We start from the raw sequence: 17,983 nt of genomic DNA on the forward strand, positions 1-17,983 counted from the left end.
CGTGAGGGGTGGGGGGGAGGGTCTGGGCCTGCGGGGCCCCACCCCATCCCCCACCCCCAGCTGAGGGGGCTCCCCCTCCCCTCCCCCTCCGCTGCAGACCCTCCTCCCCCAGCGGTCGCCGCTGGAACCGCGGCTCTGCAGCTCCCTCCGTCGGGGGCAGGTTCAGGTTTCATTTTGGAGCCGGTGCCCGGAGGGAGCGAGCCAGCGAGGGCGGGCCGGACCGGGCCATGTGATGCCGCGGCGCGGTCCTGGAGGTGGGGAGTCTCCGGGGATCCCGGGCCCGGGGGAGCGGGGAGCGCGGCGGGGGGGGGGAGGGGGCCGGGGGCGGCCCCCCGTTCCGGGCGCAGCTGGCGGCGCGGCTCGGGCACTGCCTGCCGGGCTGCGGGGCTCTGGGCTCCTCCCGCCGGTGCCCTGGCCGCGCCGGCCGCTGTCACTCCCGGGAGAGCTCCGGGCGGCCCAGCCTCCGGCCCCGGCGCCCGCCCGCCCGGCCTGGGGAGGGACAAAGGACGGAGTGAGCCGGGCCGGCCCCTGGGCATCGCCCCTGGCCGGGGCTGCGGGAGTGGCTCCGCTTCCCAGGCTGGAAAAAGTTTCTGCACCTGCGTTTCCAGCCCTGGGACGGTGGACTGGCTTGTTTCCTGCGGGGCTGCTGGAGTGAGGGAAGGAAGGTGGGCTCGGAGCAGCTGAGGCACGGACGTCGGCTCGCCTGCCTCCCTGCCTTGTCCTCTAACGCCCCAGCCCGATCCGATTCCCCGGAGAGCAACAAGTGTCCTGGGCAGCGGCAGCTGCGCAGCGGGAGCACCCGCGGGGCTGGGCAGGCTGCTCCGCTCCGCTCCGCTGGGGGCCGGCCGCTGCCCCTGCCTCCTCTCGCCTGGCAGCCTGCTCTCCGATGGGGGGAGGGGAGGGGGAGCTGCCAGACTCAACCTTCTTTCACCTGCCAGGGAAGCCAGCCGCACACCTGGTGGGCAGCCTTCGCGTCCCTCCCTCCTTCGGGAGAGGAGGAAGCTTTGGGTGGCCCCCTCCTACCCCAGCCTCCCTTCCCTCTAACTCTGGAGCCAGCCTAGGCTCGGGTGCCGAACTCAGGGAAGCACTAGAAGGAACCTGCAGCTGTCCAGCGCCTCTCTGTAGGTCTCAGAGTGGTCCCGGGGCACCCTAAAATCCGGGCGCTGCGATTTGCAGCCAATAATTGAATTTCCGTGGTGAGAATCCTTCTGGCTCCCAAGGTCGCCCCCCCCTCCCCCCCGACTCCAAGTCGGGTGGGGCGGAGGGAAGAGTCGCAGCCTCAGCGTCTTTGCTGTTCTCCCTCTCTCTGTGTGTTGGTCTTTGCTCCTAAGAGAGTCAGGTCTTCGGAGATCTTCCACATCCGAGGGAAAATCTTAAATAGGTGAAAGACACTGAGAAAGAATGGCTCTGTGGGTGAGGGGCGGGGATCGAGGCAAGATGGGTGTCCGAGCAGACCCCTGGGTACTTATGCCCTTTCCTCTCGTTCTAGGTTCTCAGCTTTACTATTCAGACGGTCCTCCAATTCCGAGCATTCATTTCAGGGGAGTCACTTTGAAGTGCTTTTGGTAAGTGAAATGTATTCAAAGCTAATGCAAGGAAAGTGAATGGCTAATTCTTACTCGATTCAGTAGCTTGAGCCACTAGGGACAAGTCCAGGATGATTGATGCCAGATAAAGGACAAGCTTTGGAGTTATGTGAACATGTGTTACGGAGCACACAGGTTTATATTCTCTCTGACCTCTGGCAAAATCAATTCCCAAAAGTGAGGAAGGAGGAGAGAAAATCCTAACACCTGTAAAAGCAATGAATTGTTTAAAACAATTCAACACTTCAGTTAAGGTTAAGTGCTTATTATGGAACTCATTTATTTAGTGACTCCTGTCAAGGAAAGCTTTAAAGTGGCTGGATAAGCAAACTGGTGGATAAGGAAACTGAGGCATAGTGCTTTTAAGTGAGTTTCTGAAATGAGTGAGCTAATGACAGAACTAGGAACAGAGCCTAGAATTCCAAAGTAGCTCTGTCATTTTGGGGGATCATTTTTCTTTCTCATAAAAGCTATACACTATCCATCCTAAGATAGTTTATATAACAGGTGTTTTCTTTGACTTATGCTCTGGGTCTTGGAGCTTTGAACAGTTTAGCGATGATAGAGAAAAAGAAGGAAAAGATGGTGGATATTTGAATCTCAATATAAAACCAAAAACAATCTGAAATTTTTAACATGCTTTTCAATTAGATTCTTACCCACTGTTATGAGTTTATATAGTGTTGTTGGTGTGTCAATTCAGTGGAGTCCAATACTTTGTAACTCTATTTAGGGATTTTTTTTTTTATTAGCCGAGACATTAGAGTATGCCATTTCCTTCTCTAAGTCATTTTCCATATTAGGAAGTTGAGGCAGTGTTAAGTGTCTGAAGTCACATATGTAGGAAGTGTCTGAAGTCAGATTTGAATTCAAGTTTTCCTGACTTCAGGCCTAGGGCTTATCTATCAAGTTACCTTGAAAGAGACAACTTTGTGGGGTCAGAACTTAGCACAACTTTCATATGATCTTGAATCTGTTGTCTATGGGTTGATTAAGAAAAAAGTGGAGGAATGTAATCTGCTCAAGAGAAAATGGTTAAATGTATGCAAGTTTTTTTTTAAATGTTCAGTGTACAAATATATCACTTAGAATTCATGAATTTTGATAATCAGAAATAGATTTAGACCTGGAAGAGTCATCAAATATTATCCAGCTGAACCTCATTTTAACAGATGAAGAAACTTTAGAAAAAAAAAAGAAAACCCACCTCAGATATGTTAAATAACTTGCCCACCAGTTACTCTCAGTAACTATTGGAGGTGAGATTTCAACCAACCCAGGTCTTCCTTTGGATTCTAAGCCCATTCCTCTTTGGATTCCTCTAAACCAGGTAGATTTTTTTTTTTTTTTGCTTTTAAAGGAGATAATGACAATACTACTCTCTTAGAACTTATGCCACAACTTTAATCTATGCCAAATGTTTATGTTCAAGGAATAAAGTCCTGGAAATAGATTTATGTTGGGAATTTTGAAAGAACTCTACTACCATGCCACTGTTAGTGATGACAACACATTGAACTCTGGTTATTCAAAAGCTTTCAGGCTTATGATCATTTTTATTGTGATGTTTTATTTTACTGATCAGATATGACAGACCTCCTGGTTTATGTAAGGACTGTATAATTACAGTTATATTTATGTTGCTTTCCACATAGCAGAAAAAACTTTGGAAAACTTTTTTTTGTGTGTGACTTCAAATCAAATTTGTTATGAAAGAGGTAAGTTTTGTTGGGCAGCTTCCATTGAGAATGCTAAATTAAAACCAGTGTTGCATTTGAAAAGCACCAAGCTCAGGGAATTTTTCCATGTTAGACTTGTACTGTAAATATTATACTTCTTTTGAGGACCTGATTCCAGATTTCTTACTTAGAAAAAGCTGGGTTTTTAAGATATTTTTCTCACATATGTTGATTAGCCTAGATCCTGTATTAGAAATTATGTTCTTTTATAGTAATCAGCTGTCTTCTGTCCTCTTGCTAAATCTTCAGAACTTTTAGCTTGTCTTATCATCTAGCACTAGACACAGGGTATACTTAAACATTCAAGTCAAGGTTATTCTGTTGCTGTAAATATTGTTTACCTCAATATCTCTACTATGCTTCTTTTGTAAACAGAATTCTTTCCTTTCTTCCTGGTGCCTTAGTTGATTGAAAAAGCATCTTTTTTACTTTTGAATTTTCCATTATCTATTACTATTTTTATTGTGATTTACAATATACACATGCCACAGTGTTCAATTACATCAGTATGCATTTATTGAACACTTATTAGATGCCCAGATTCTGGGTCAATTGGGTTAAAGAAAGGCAATGATAGTTTCTGCTCTCAAAAAGTTCACAGTCTAATGGGGGAGACAACAAGCAAATAACATACATACACACACACACACACACACACACTCACACACACATGTGATCTGGACCTTATGGTATTGTTCTGTCTATAGCCTCTATATCATAGCAATATTGAACAATTCAACTTTCTGACACTATGAAGGCAGAGAGACTTAAGACTGAAATTGGAGAAGATAGAACCTGACTAGAAGAGATGTCTTGAAGAAGGTAGGGATTTTAGCTGAGACCTGAGAAGGAAGCCAGTGAAACCATTTAGGAATATGGTCGCTACAATAAAAATTGTATAAGTGCATGTGTGCTAATAGTGTGTATATGACAATTCTTTTTTTTTTTTTTGTTTTGTCTTGGATTTATTTCTGGACAGTTGAGATAATATATGATATCTCATTGTTATAAAGGGAGCATTAAAATTCATTGGAATGAATGAACTAGATAGAGTTAATATTGCTATCTAGAAAACTTTCTAAAGCTGAGTATCTATTTTTGTCCTAAGAAAATGATATTTTTATAAGTATTTACCTTTACAGTGTTTCATTCATATTAGCTCTAGAGCTGAAAGGGACCTTATTGATCATCCAGTCCAACTACATCATTTATATAGGAGAAACCGGAGACCTGGTGAAGTTAGATTTCATTACTAAGGTCACATGGATAGTAGGTACAAGAGGCAAGATTTGAAACAAAGTCTTATTTCCACATAAATACCACTATATTCTCCATCCCATCTTCCTTTTGGGTCCAGCTCTAATTGATGTGGACAACTTCCAGTGAGGAAATTCCCTCTACAACTGTTGTTCAGCATCTTATATCCTTAGACAGTCACAGAAAAGTACTGAGAGATTTAGTAATCTGCAAAGGGTCACACGTACTATTTGGACACCAACATGTGTCAGAAGCAGTTCATCAACTGGGTTTTCTTGAAATCAAATCTGGTTCTATCCATAAAGCCACGATACCTCTACTCTCTTCTACATTTATGTGTGTGTGTGTGTGTGTGTGTGTGTTTTGTGGCCAGTGGGAGTTGAAGGGTAGATTCAAATCTGTTTGAGGAACCCCTTTTCAATAAACTCCCTCTACCAGTACAGATCAATCATTGGTCTACCACTTATAGTTTTCTAGAGTTCCCTATTAAGTATAAGAAATTAGAATAAATCATAAATTTTATTTCTTGATGATTATATAATAGAGGCAGAAGGCCTCAATAGATATTATTTCTGACATATTTGGGGGAAAGAGAGTTTGATCTTTGGATTAAGACTCTGAGACTTATTAGCTCTGTGTTTATGAGCAAAACTCTTAAGCTCTCAGTTTCCTTAATGTAAAATGGAGATAATTTAATTGCACTACCTATCTCATTATGTTGTCTTGAGGAAAGCATTTTATGAACTTTTTAAGTGTTTAGGAAATGTAAAGGAAAGGAACATTGGCAGTCTATACCCATGTCAGTCGGCATTAAAGACAGTAATAATTTACATTGTCCTGAGCCAGCCTTCTAAGAACAATCTTCTGATACTTTCTGAAAAATGATTTGACTTGACTCAAGATGAATTCTCTTTTGAAAACATGCTTTTTTTTTAAAAAAAGAAGCAAATTGTTTGTTCCCCCTTCATTTCAGAGCTGCAGATTTTTCTGATTTCAGAAGGAAGTGAAAATACTGTGTTTCAGAAATAGAGAGAGGGTAACATTCATTGACATCTCTTCTGGTCAGGTTCTATCTCCTCCAATTTCAACCTTTAGTCTCTGCCTTCATAGTGCCAGAAAGTTCAATGATTCAATATTGTTATGATATAAAGACTACAGCCAATACAAAACAATAGCAGATGTGCCCTTGAGTACTAGCTATGGGCTCAAAATAATATCTATGAATTACTTCTATGGATTTGATCCTCAGAGATTTCATGGAAATAAAAGATATGTTTACTGCATGTTTACCCTTTCTTCCATAATTAAGAAATTCCCAGGCTTGGAGATATTAGAGAAAGGGAACAACTAATTTGTTTATTTAGAGAAATATTTTTTACCTTGAGAGAGAGAGACAGAGACACAGAGACAGAGACAGAGACAGAGACAGAGGGAGGGGTGGGAGAGAGAGAGTCTTCTGGCAGTCTACAGTCCTCAGAATAATACTAAGTGATTAAAAATATATAAGCTTACAAAGGAAATCAAATATACTATCATATATACTGAAATACAATTATCAAAATATATAATAAAATTAAATTCATGGACCCAAGGTTAAGTGCTCTTACCTTAGAAACTTTGCTGCAAGAAAATTTTACATGTAATCAAGGAAGTTTCAGAAAGGATTGAATGTAAACAAGGAGGAAGAGAAAACTTTCATTTGATTGATGGTTTAAGATGGGGGAGGATGCTGACAAAATCACTTGCAATCAATTTTCGGACTTTTTTTAAGGTTAATTTTGTATATAGTGTATGTCTTATTACTAGACTATGAACATGTGTCAATTCAAGTGTTCCCTGGTTCTTCCTCATGTACCATCTCTTCCCCAAACCTTAGAATTTTAGAAGGTAGTACACTCAGTTATTGTAGGGGTTTCATTTATTTTTTGAACCTCTTGAACTTAAAAAATGAATTTTCAAGTCTTTACTCTTACCCTCCAACTGTTTGGCACCTCTCTTTCTAAAATATACTGTAAATGGACAGCTCCAGCTGTTCCCCCCCTTATAGTACTGGTTCTGCCACAAGGGTAGTGTTCATTACCCAATATGCTACACACACCCTTTGTTCTAACCAAACTGGTCTGTTCACTGTTTGCTAAATATGCTTTGTGCCTTCCTGCTTCTATGATTTCATGTTCACTGTTTTCCCTGTCTAGGATTCTACCCTTCCTCTCCCCATCCAAATCCTATTTTAAAGACCCTACTCAGATCATACCCTCTTTCTTCTATGTTAGTTCTTCATGATAATAATCTCAACTGTAAGAGAATTTCTCTCTTCTGAATTAATAGATTACTTAAAATTCTCATTTGGTCCCTTTTTTTAGCTTTGTAAATTTTCTCAATTAGATTATAAACTCTTTGAAGACAGAGATCATTTTACTTTTTATATTTTCTACAATGTCCAGCTTATAGTAGGTATTCAATGCATGTTGGCTGGTTGACTTGCTGTTCCCTTTCTAATAAGAAATTATTTTTTTCAAAATAAAAAAAAATCCTCCCTTTCTCTATCTCAGAGCATGGTTGTAAGGAACAGTAGAGGATATCCAGGAGGAAGTGTGCTACTCCAGAGAAAATTGGGAGTGGGGGCTGGGTGAGAAGAATGCTTTTCTCTCTTCTGGGTCTAGGAGTGCACATAGTTAGCATCCTACCAGATGTGAAAGGGAAAAACCAAAGAACTCCTTAGAGATGTTGTGACATTTAATTCTATACTATTCTTTGAGTGAATGCCTTTTAGGGAACTTACCATAGCATAACAGAAAGGTCAGGAAACTGGACTTGGGAAAGTTCATGAAGTTCTGGGTAAAAAAATGTAGATATAGTTTTAGTGGGAGATTTATGGAGGACTCCTCAGGATTTGGATTTTTTCAATTTTATGAAAGTATATTTTTAAGCCTGTATTATTTGAAAAAATATTACCAGTAAGTTTAAAAATGCTTATCGAATTTAAACAACATTTAAGACTATTTTTTCCTATTATCTAAGTCACTTTTTTTCTCAGCCACTCATCATCTGTAGGGAGAAGGTAGGAAGTATATCTTATTTATTAATTTAATAATTTTGAATTAATAGCAACCAAGAAAGCAGTAGCTATAAGAATTGGCATGGTGTAGTGATTAGAAAATATCACCAATACAAATTTTCCAAATCACAATGAACTTCATGAAGACTCTGAGGAAATACAGTATTTTCTACTTATATACTTTATTACCATTATATTTTTAAGTTCATGCCCACTCTCCTTCCCTACTCCAGATTCTGTGTTTTTATAGTACACTATGTTAAAGGTTTTTTTTTTTTGACATTTTGCAATTACTGGTTCCCCTATGCTATTTTAAAATGTTAATTGAGTCCATAGATTGATTGAGGGCTTGGGGCCTACAGTTCCAGAATAGCTATTCCCAGGATTATCCCTAGAGCTCCAGGTAGCTGTCAACCTTCTGGGAACACAACTTTATTAGTACAAATTTGGGGATGACCCCAAAGATAGTCCTGCAGATATAAATTTATTTCTTAGTACAGCACTTGGGAGAATTTTTTTGGTCCTTTTCAGTGGAAATGAGAGGATAAAGGGAAGTAAAAAGAAAACATTTCAGAGGCCTCTGTAGATGAACTCTGTGTTCAGGGTGATGCTGAAAATGTTAAATGAATCTAAACGATCAGACCCCAAATGCTTAAGGATCATTTTCCTCATTCTTTACAGGGGGAATATCACTTGAAACAATCAAGGGAAAATTGTGTTTTTGAAATATATTCTAGATATAACCTGGGTTTTTTTTTTTTTTTACTTTTTGAGTTTATGGAACATGTACTGAATTATTTTTTAGTCTTTCAACTGATCATCTTTTGTGAACATTAACTCCTTAAAGTGTCATTGCCAGTAAAGGAGTATAAGATGTTGTTGGGGATTGGACAATAGTTTTTTTTTCTATTTTTACATTAATTAAAAACTTGTCTTTTGAAGTTACAAGTGTTTCCCTTGATATGACCTTCAGATATTTACTGGTAGAGGTCACTTGTTTTTCCAATTTTTTTTTATATTTCTTTTATACATCCCATGAAAACTTGACCTCCACAGCAGACACACAATTAATGAATGGTTGATGATATACAAATTGTTAGGAAGTTGACATAATTGATGGTCCTTAAGTGTTTCATCTTTATAAGGAAGTGATTTTGTCAGTTCCTTTGCCAGAAGAACATAGACTCCTTGAGGTCAGAGACTATCTCATGTTTTGTCTTTGTAGCCTCAGTCCCTTGAATAAAGGTAATTAAGAACTTGTTGCATTCAATTGGATTGTATTCTAGAGGCCTGAAAATTACCATGTTTAGGCAGTTACTTTTATTGTTCTCTACATATTTCTTGGACTTTAGAAACTGGTAATAATCTAGTAATTATTTTTAATTGCATTTCAAGATAATGGAAAATTAGTATTAATTTCCTTTTAGCAGAGGAAAACTATTGCACCCAACTACTTATCTACAGAGATGAGAATGTTTCCTGGAATGAAGCATTCTTGATAAATGTCTAATTTTAAGTTCAAATAAGGATATCTTAAATCAATGTTTAAAACTAAATTTAGGAATTTTTATTATATCTGATTTAGTAGTTTTTGATCAAAAGGTAGAGTGTGTGTGTTTATGTGGGGAAGAGGATATGGTATATAGTGCTATTAGATTGTCTTGATGGTGGAGGTCTTTTGGGAATTATCCTACTTGGATAACTTGGAGTTCTTAACTTAAAGACTTGGATAACTCCAAGTCTCTATGACTTAGTGACTGTAGTACCCTACACTGCATTTGGCCTTAGTAAATCCAAGTACTTCCTTCATATTTGTATATTTAGCATCACAGGATTGTAAGATTTGCTGCTATTATTGCTAAATTAAATTCAACAAGTGTTTTTAACCTCTCATGTTTCTGTTTTGTTTGGTTTGGGTCCAAGATGTATGCATGTATTAATGTAAATTAATGTCTGTATACTTAGCGATATCATTGTATTAATTTTTGTAATAATCTACAAACTCAGTTTCAGAAACAGTAGAGACAATGTTGGGATAGAATATTTAGTTCACACATGGGATTTGAGGTGGCCTGTATGAATCTTTGCCTCAAGCAAAGGCAAACTGTTTTACTTGATTTAAGCAAATCAAATTTACTCTGTTTACTCTTGATTTAAAATGTTATGTTTCTTTCCTGTGTTTGATATTAAAAAAAATACAGCTCATCTTGCAAAATCAGGTTAAAAAAACAAACAAATATTTGTAATACCATCATGTTCTGGAACCTGGATATTTTCAAATAGAAAAGATTTTTAATCCAATTGCCAATTGATTCATAATAGCTGTATGTCCTGACTTTGTTAGGACAAAAGTGAAATTAAATGAACTATACCTTGATCATCTTCACTGCCAATTGGAAATTGAAGCAATTTTTCAGATAATTCTGGAAATGGTTGATTATAGTTTGTATTTTCTGATTCACTTGTCAATGGAAAAATTTAATCTGGTTATGTCTCAGAAGGGAAGGACAGTCAACTCTATCGCACTCTTATGAGGCACTGTGTTTATGATCCATAATTTTGAAGGACTCCGACTATTTGTCAGTGAATTTCTCAATGATACCTACAGTATTCTTTGAGTCTAATTAGAGTTCGTGACAAAAACATGTGTGTTTGCATATGCATGCACACATATACATGTATGTGTGTATATGTGGGTATACATGCCTACATATTATAAATCTGTAAATAATATTTATTCAGCTTTGTACCACTAAGTGCAAAATGTCGATTGTTAGAAACACAAAGCTGGTTAGGTTAAAGACATGCCAATTTGTACTTAGAGTACTACAAGAGACATATCTTATATTAGGATGCCGCAACAAAAAACACTTCATGATAACACTGTTAATGCAGTATAAACAAAATGTTACAAAGTATGGGAAATACTTAGGTTGATTATTCAACTTTTTGTTTCTATGGAGTTTCACAGAAACTACGTATGTCTAATTTTTCATGTAATACTTTTTTTGACAGACCCACTTAAGGATTTGAGGTGGGATCTACCTGTAGATAATTTTGCTTGTCATATTTTATGAATATTGGTGCTCCACAGAGGCAATGAAACCATGCTGGATACCACTGCAATTGTTGCTGTATATGATATAATTTGAATAGTGCAATGAAGTGTTTTAAAAATATTTTATTATCTTAAAATATAACATCCCTTTTAAGATATTTAAGGCTACTCACAATTTATGAGATACTAAGTGAACCAAGTAGTGTTGCTATGACAGGAAATGTATCATGTCTCAATAATTTCCTTGAAGGATTTTTTCCTGCCAGGTGCATGTTTTCTTCTAGCTGTTAATTTGTTCCCATAGAATTCCAAATATGTTGTTGATTTCCTGCCCTACACACGTTTTCATCTAACCTTGCAAAGGTTCTTCTTAAAATGTAATTTTCTCTCTCAAACCTTCTCCTACCTCTTCAAAATCCTAGTAGCCAGTGTGTTTTTAAGTTGTTGATTTGAATTTGAATAAATGTTTTAGTTTCTTTGAAATGATTGAATTGTGCCTCACTGAGGTCAAGCAAGGTGTGTATTATTTCTGAGATCCCTGTTCTTAATTTCTTAGTGATTTATTAATAGTGCTTCACGTCTTTCTGAGTTTGTTAACTAACTTAGGGCTCGTGCTAAATATAGTTGTCTATTTGCTCACTCAAATATTTGTTCATCATCTACTATGTGCAAGGGTAGCTGGGTGCACAGTGAATAGAACACTAGTCCTGGAATCAGGAATATTCATCTTCATATATTCATATATTCATACAGTCTCAGACATTTCCTAGTTTTGTAATCCTGGGCAAGTATCTTAACTCCATTTGCCTTAGTTTCCTTATCTGTAAAGTGAGTTGGAGAAGAAAATGGCAAATCATTCCAGGATTTTTTCCAAGAAAATCCTAAATAAGATCACAAAAATTTGACAGAATTGTAATGATGCTTTGTGCAGGTGGTGTTTCAATTCCAATACTCCTAAAGGAATATGAAAAAGAACCAACAGAATCTGGTAGTAGTATAGCCTCCCATCATTGTTTAGTTAATCTTTTATTAGATGTGAATATTAATATCTTTATGTGAAAATTAAAAGATTACCTAGGTAGGCACACACACACACATTATATATATATATATATATATATATATATATATATACATATATGATTCATTCATATGAGTTGTGTGGAGGTTGTTGGATTTAAAACCATGCATATTTTCTACTTGTTTAATTCAGAATAGAAAAAAAATTTTTTAGGGTTTCATCATTTTTTTTTAATGTTTGTATGACAACACAAAGGTCTGCAAATGTCTTATGGGCAAAATCAGAAAACAAAAGAAAGCTGTAGCTAAGTGGAAGAATGGCTCAAGGAGAGGCAAATAAATGCCTTGGTTTTATTGTATATCTTGTTAGAGACATCACTTTATGGGACATTTGGTTATCTGGTGTTACAGTGCTTAGGATTAACATTTGCAAAAATATCACCATGACAATAATTACAGCATATGAGTCAACATCTGTTGCAGAGGATGAAGAGGAATTGAAATTCTATGAATAACTTGATATGAACCTCTAAATTAAATAAAAATTTATCATTACTTGAATAACTGGTGACTTAAATGCAAAAATGAGCATGGGATGGATGACAGAAAGTATATCATAAAATATAGTCCAGAAATGAGAAACAGAGGCTTAAGGAAATATAGAAACTTCACTTCTATTTTACATAGTTTCTTAGAGAAGAGGATTGGAACTATTATATATAATAAACAACAAACAATATCATAAAATGAAGTTGATTATATTTTTGCATGTAGAAAATACCTGAATTTTGCAATGTGAGAGTTATTTCCAAATCATGAGTCCACATACAGGTAGATCATTGAACTAAAGAAACAATGGCAGAATTCATTCCCAGACTTAAAAGGATATTAAAAATAAGAAGAATCCATGGTGCAAGAATCCATGCAATTGAGAAAATTCAACCTATTATAATAAATCTATTTTAATAAATAGATATGAGAACAGATTTAAACACTGATTATGACCACTTTCTAAGCAAGTTTAAACAGAATAAAAAATCACTATAATGAGAAACCCAGAAATTCAGTCCTAAAAACCTTGAAAAATATGACAGTTGATTCATGTTTGTAAAATTTTATATGAGATAATAATAAAATATTATGAACAGTACTATGTATAAAATAGAAGCAGTGGAAGGAAAAATGTTAATAGATATTTGGTCACAGACTCAGTTAATTTGTAATTTCAAGAACACTTAAGAATGAAATTGGATGATGGACAACAAATGGATGAAAAATGAAAGAAGTCTGTTAATATTTCCACAACTAACTCTTTTCATTATCACTGAAAAGCTGAGCCACCAAATTTAGACTGCTAATATCCCCATCTCTGATGTACTGCATGAATAGATAGAAAAGGCATTAAAGAAAACAAATAGTAGAAAATATACTGAACTAAACCAAATGCAGTTTTCACCAGTGTAATACAATTTTGAGTATGTTTTGTGATCATCTGTGAAGATGTTTGAATGGGGAGGATTCAAAATGCTTGGGAAAAAAATCACAGATGTTAGTACATGAGGTGATAGAAAAAACATGAATAGCTGCTTACTTACATAGAAATACTCTACATGTATAGAGAATATATCCTTGATGAAGAAAAGGGAACAGGCAGATGTTCACAAATAGTATTCTATAACAATCATTCAATCATTTGAAGGGTGTAGAGAGTATAGGTAACCACTGTGTCTATTGTTTGTTGAATATCAAAAAACATTTTATTTGAAAAAGCAAAGTGCTTCCTTGAAGGTTCTCCCTCTAATTAATATCTCCCACACATAAGTTAAAACTGTATAGATTTGACATTTGGTAGATGCAGTAATAGAGAAAACTTTCTTTGATCCTCTGATTATAAATATCAAACAAAACATAAATGGGGAGAGATAGGCTCACCAAAGGTGTGTGCCATTTTCATAGAGACTATTCAGTGCACAATATAAGGGAAGAGGTATTTTCTAGAGATTTTCTAGAGATTGTGTCCTCTAGATGATAATATTGTGGGATGAGATATGGTGCTAATCTTGAATTGCTTAAAAAGTTTTGGCCTTATTTTCCATGCACAAAATGGGTGAAGGTTATTTAGATTCTAGAGTAAGCTAAGTTGTTGGAGAGTACAAAGAGCTAGTTGGTCCATCAGGATATATATATACTGGAAAGCTGCAAATAGACAATACATAGGGCCTAGAATTGATAAGAAAGAAGAAATCAGACTGATCTACAAGTGGGAAAAAACTATCTTGAAAAAAGAATGGGTGCCTTTTATTTTGGATCACATTCTTTCTCAGTACATTCCATTTTGCAAAACCCTTCTCTGTGACAAAGAAAAACAGTTTTTCAAAATTGACATAAAGATCACATCTGACAGTATCTATAGTCTCCTACTGCTATATTGAGAGGAAGGCAATATATTTCATCAGGTGACTTTTAGGACCAAGACTCTTCATTAAAATAACAATATTCTGAGACGGCTAGGTGGTGCAGTGGATAAAGCACCAGCCCTGGAGTCAGGAGTCCCTGAGTTCAAATCCAGCCTTAGACACTTAATAATTACCTAGCTGTGTGGCTTTGGGCAAACCACTTAACCCCATTGCCTTGCAACCCCCCCCCAAATAATAATATTCTTCTGGTGATGGTATATGTATGAAATTATGAATCATCACATTGACTGAAGAATTAGTTGTAGGTGATTTGAAGGGCAATAGTGAGGTATGGGATGGTACATCACAGGAACATATACCAAGAAAAGATGTTTGATCATAGAGAGTAAGGGAAAACAGTAATATTTTGTTAAGATGCCCATATAGTGTTAAGTGATATCAGTGGAATGCCCCTAAATTCCCATGGACTGCATGTTGTATTAGTTTCAAAATATAATATTATCTATGTTACATTGTTTTTGTTTATTTTGTTAAATATTTCCCAATTTGGGTGGCAAGGTGGCACAGTGGATAGAGCACCAGCCCTGGAGTCAGGAGTACCTGAGTTCAAATCTGGCCTCAGACACTTAATATTACCTAGCTGTGTGATCTTGGGCAAGCCACTTAACCCCATTGCCTTGCAAAAAAAACCCCAAAAACAAAACACCTAAAAAAAATAAATATTTCCCAATTATTTTTACTTTGAGACAACATTCTGGAATGTTGTTGGCTGCAGGTGGCCTAGTATACTCTAAAGTTCCTCTGTTCTAAAGTTCCTTCAAGATTCAGGATTTTGTTTATTCTATTAAGATTATTTATTCAAAAATAATCCCTTAAACATTTTCAGAGAGAAAATCCTGATTCAGAAAGCAATCTGATCAATTAAAAACTAGCTAAATTTTTTCCCGACTCTTTCTATTACTATTTTTCACTTTGTTCTTCTCACTCATGGAACTGAATGAAAAAAGTAGTCACTTTTGATGGAGATTGATTTCTTTGGGTCTTGAAGGATTCTCTATCCCCATTCCCCCCTTTAAAAAAAACCCAAACAAACTTACTTTTAAATCATATTCATAGAGTAAAGATTTAAGAAATGTTTGTTGTTATTGATTGAATATTAAATCCTGAATTTTGAAATATAGAAAAAAAATTCCCTTAAGACATAGAGACAAATCATCAGAGATTCAATCTGTAGGACAAAGATAAGCTTTGAGAGAGATGTTTTTCAGTGGGTCAGATATCCCACTGCCTGTCAAATTATATCAGAGCCTATCCTATTTTAACTACTTAGGAAACTAGCCTTTTTGTCTGACTTTCCCTTACTAGTACATTCATATATGAAATCCCTTACTGAGAAATTAACCCCTCTAGCAAAACGTCAGATAGGTCATTAGCTACAAAACTTCAGGTGAAATCTAATTTTCAATTGTAATTTTTTCAAATTTAGGGGAAAGGGTAGCAATTAGCATAATATGTAACAATGCAATTCTATCCAGATGGCTTTAGCTTTCCTGTATTGCTACAAATAATGATTCCATCCCCTGAATAAGACCTTTTAGGTTAGTGGGAAATTACTTGATTTGGAATTAGAAGACCAACATTCATGTCTTGTCTCAGCTACTTAATAGTTATGTGACTTTGAGCAAATGATTTTAATTCTTTGGACCTCAATATCTTCTGGTAATGAGAAGGTGGTATGAGATGGACTTTAAGATACCTTTCAATTCTAGATCTTATTATCTTAGTTATGTAATAGATTTCTTGGAATTGGTGAAAAATTCTACATATATAATAGAATGCTTTAACTAAAATCCCAATGTCTATTAAAAAAAGACTTTCCTGCTCCCCTTTAATATTTTAATTAATACTTAATACATCTTTTTGTGACTCTTTCCAATTTATCCAGTCTATATCTTCTTTGTGAATAATTTTTCACTTATTCTTATCAATTTGACTGTGAGCTCCTTGAAAGCAGGGACTTTTTGTTTTTCCCATTTTTAATTTAACACAATGCCTGGCACAATTGTTGTTATTAAGTCATTTAATTATGACTGACTCTTGGTGACCCCATTTGGGAGTTTTTCTTGGCAAATATTGTGCAGTTTCTTTGTAATGGTTTGCCTTTTCCTTTTTACGGATGAAGAAACTGGGGCAAATGTGTTAAGTGACTTGCTCAGGATCACATAGCTAGTGTCTGTGGCTGAATTTGAACTCATGAAGAGGAGGAGTCTTATTGATTCCAAACCCAGCACTCTATCCACTGCCCCAACTAGCTACCTGGTACATAGTAGGCACTTAATAAATGCTTCATGTCTTTATGACTGATAGGAACTCAGTCAGATATAAATAAATAAAATTTGCTTTTTATATCCTTCTATATCCATATCAACTTAAACTAGTTATATTCCTGCTTTTGGGAGTGGAGAGGATTCATTAGTAATTGGTAGCACCAAATAATTATATAAACAACTAGCTAAAAACTTAAGAAGGTAAAAATTAGTTTTATTAAGTTGTTTAAACATTCCTTCTTCTCCCCAGCCCTCTTAACTCCTTACCTTCCTTTGTTTTGCAGAACCTTTTGGTTTGCCTAGCAAGCTCTTTCTTTATGGATAGCAGTACAAAAAATAAAACTTAATCTAACACAGAAGTGGGGTCTGAAATAGAGAGGTTTCTGTAGAGGAGAAGAAGAAACTGGTAGAGAATGAATGAAAAGCCTGTGATTGAAAATAGACAACTTTTTTCTTATCTGTAAGTCAAAGCGATTATATATTTTGGCTGAAAAATCAATTTATGGTTGGGGCTTACAGACCCATCAAGTAAATGTCAAATGAATTTTCAAGACTTATGTGAGACAAGCAAGTCACCTAAATGATTCATGTCCTAGTTCTCTTATCTGTAAAATGGAGCAAATAATACCTGCTCTGTCTGCTTGAAAAGATTGTGAGGATCAAATGGGACAATAGATAGGAAACCCTTTGGGAAGTTCTGGGTGCTATAGAATAAACAGAATCATCACTAATATACTTACTTGCCTCTATGATCATATACTTGTAGGAGAAGCACTTTGAAAATTTTATGTGCCACATTAATGTAAGAAGTCATCAAAGTTAGAAACAAAAAAAAGTTCTCTAGAAATATTGACACTTTCTGTAGAAGTTATTATTGACTGTGTCTTTTGTTCATTTTGATCATTTATAATTGCAAAGCACAGCTATTTGTTAATAAGCTAATTTGAAATAGTGCTTTGGGTGTTAGTAACTTATGCACCATAAAAGTGAAACAAATTCACATTTGCCTGGAAAAGAAGGGACTGCAAAGACAACTAGTTGTGTAAAAGAAGATGGGGGTTGGGGATATTGAATGGATCTGCTATTTCATCATTAGAGGGAACTCCCAGGTAAGGAAACTCCATCTTACAACGTAGGTCAGTACCGTCTCTAAAACTTAGAATTTGAATCGTCATATTGAGAGAGTTAGTGAATTGCTTTGGGTCACATAACCAACATGTGTAAGAGATGGTACTTAAACTCTTCCTGGCTTTGAGATCAGTTTTCTGTCCTCTGTTTGATGCTACCTTTAAGAAAAACTGAAGCAAAAGTCAAATTCCTACTTGGAATTACTTATTAGACCAGGAAGTAGGTAGGCAGGGAGACAGAAGTTTTGCTGAGGAAATTTAGAGTGTACCTTCAAGCAACTGAGCTTGGAACTGAGATAGAAAGGGTAATTCATTAAAATAGAAATATACTAGTTTATTTCCTCTATTGGCAGCAGAGACATGTTGATGATGATCAAGGACTTCTATTTTTTTT

General features: G+C 36.5%; 1 protein-coding gene across 8 annotated transcripts in view; it reads left to right on the plus strand.

Moving 5' to 3' along the window:
• The first annotated feature begins 203 nt into the window (after positions 1–203).
• Positions 204–17,983, plus strand: part of ARHGEF28 (Rho guanine nucleotide exchange factor 28) — a 378,068-nt gene continuing 360,288 nt past the window's right edge. For 5 of the 8 annotated variants that reach the window (XM_074208043.1, XM_074208044.1, XM_074208042.1 and 2 more), the window contains exons 1-2: positions 865–1,381; positions 1,490–1,565. The gene's annotated coding sequence lies outside the window, so the exon portion shown is untranslated. Of the gene's footprint in view, positions 255–510; positions 666–864; positions 1,382–1,489; positions 1,566–17,983 lie in introns of those variants that run through there. The other 3 variants (XM_074208046.1, XM_074208045.1, XM_074208041.1) reach the window with 3 other exon arrangements.

This window comes from Macrotis lagotis, chromosome X (assembly GCF_037893015.1).
Source record: "Macrotis lagotis isolate mMagLag1 chromosome X, bilby.v1.9.chrom.fasta, whole genome shotgun sequence".
Lineage (NCBI taxonomy): Eukaryota > Metazoa > Chordata > Mammalia > Peramelemorphia > Peramelidae > Macrotis > Macrotis lagotis.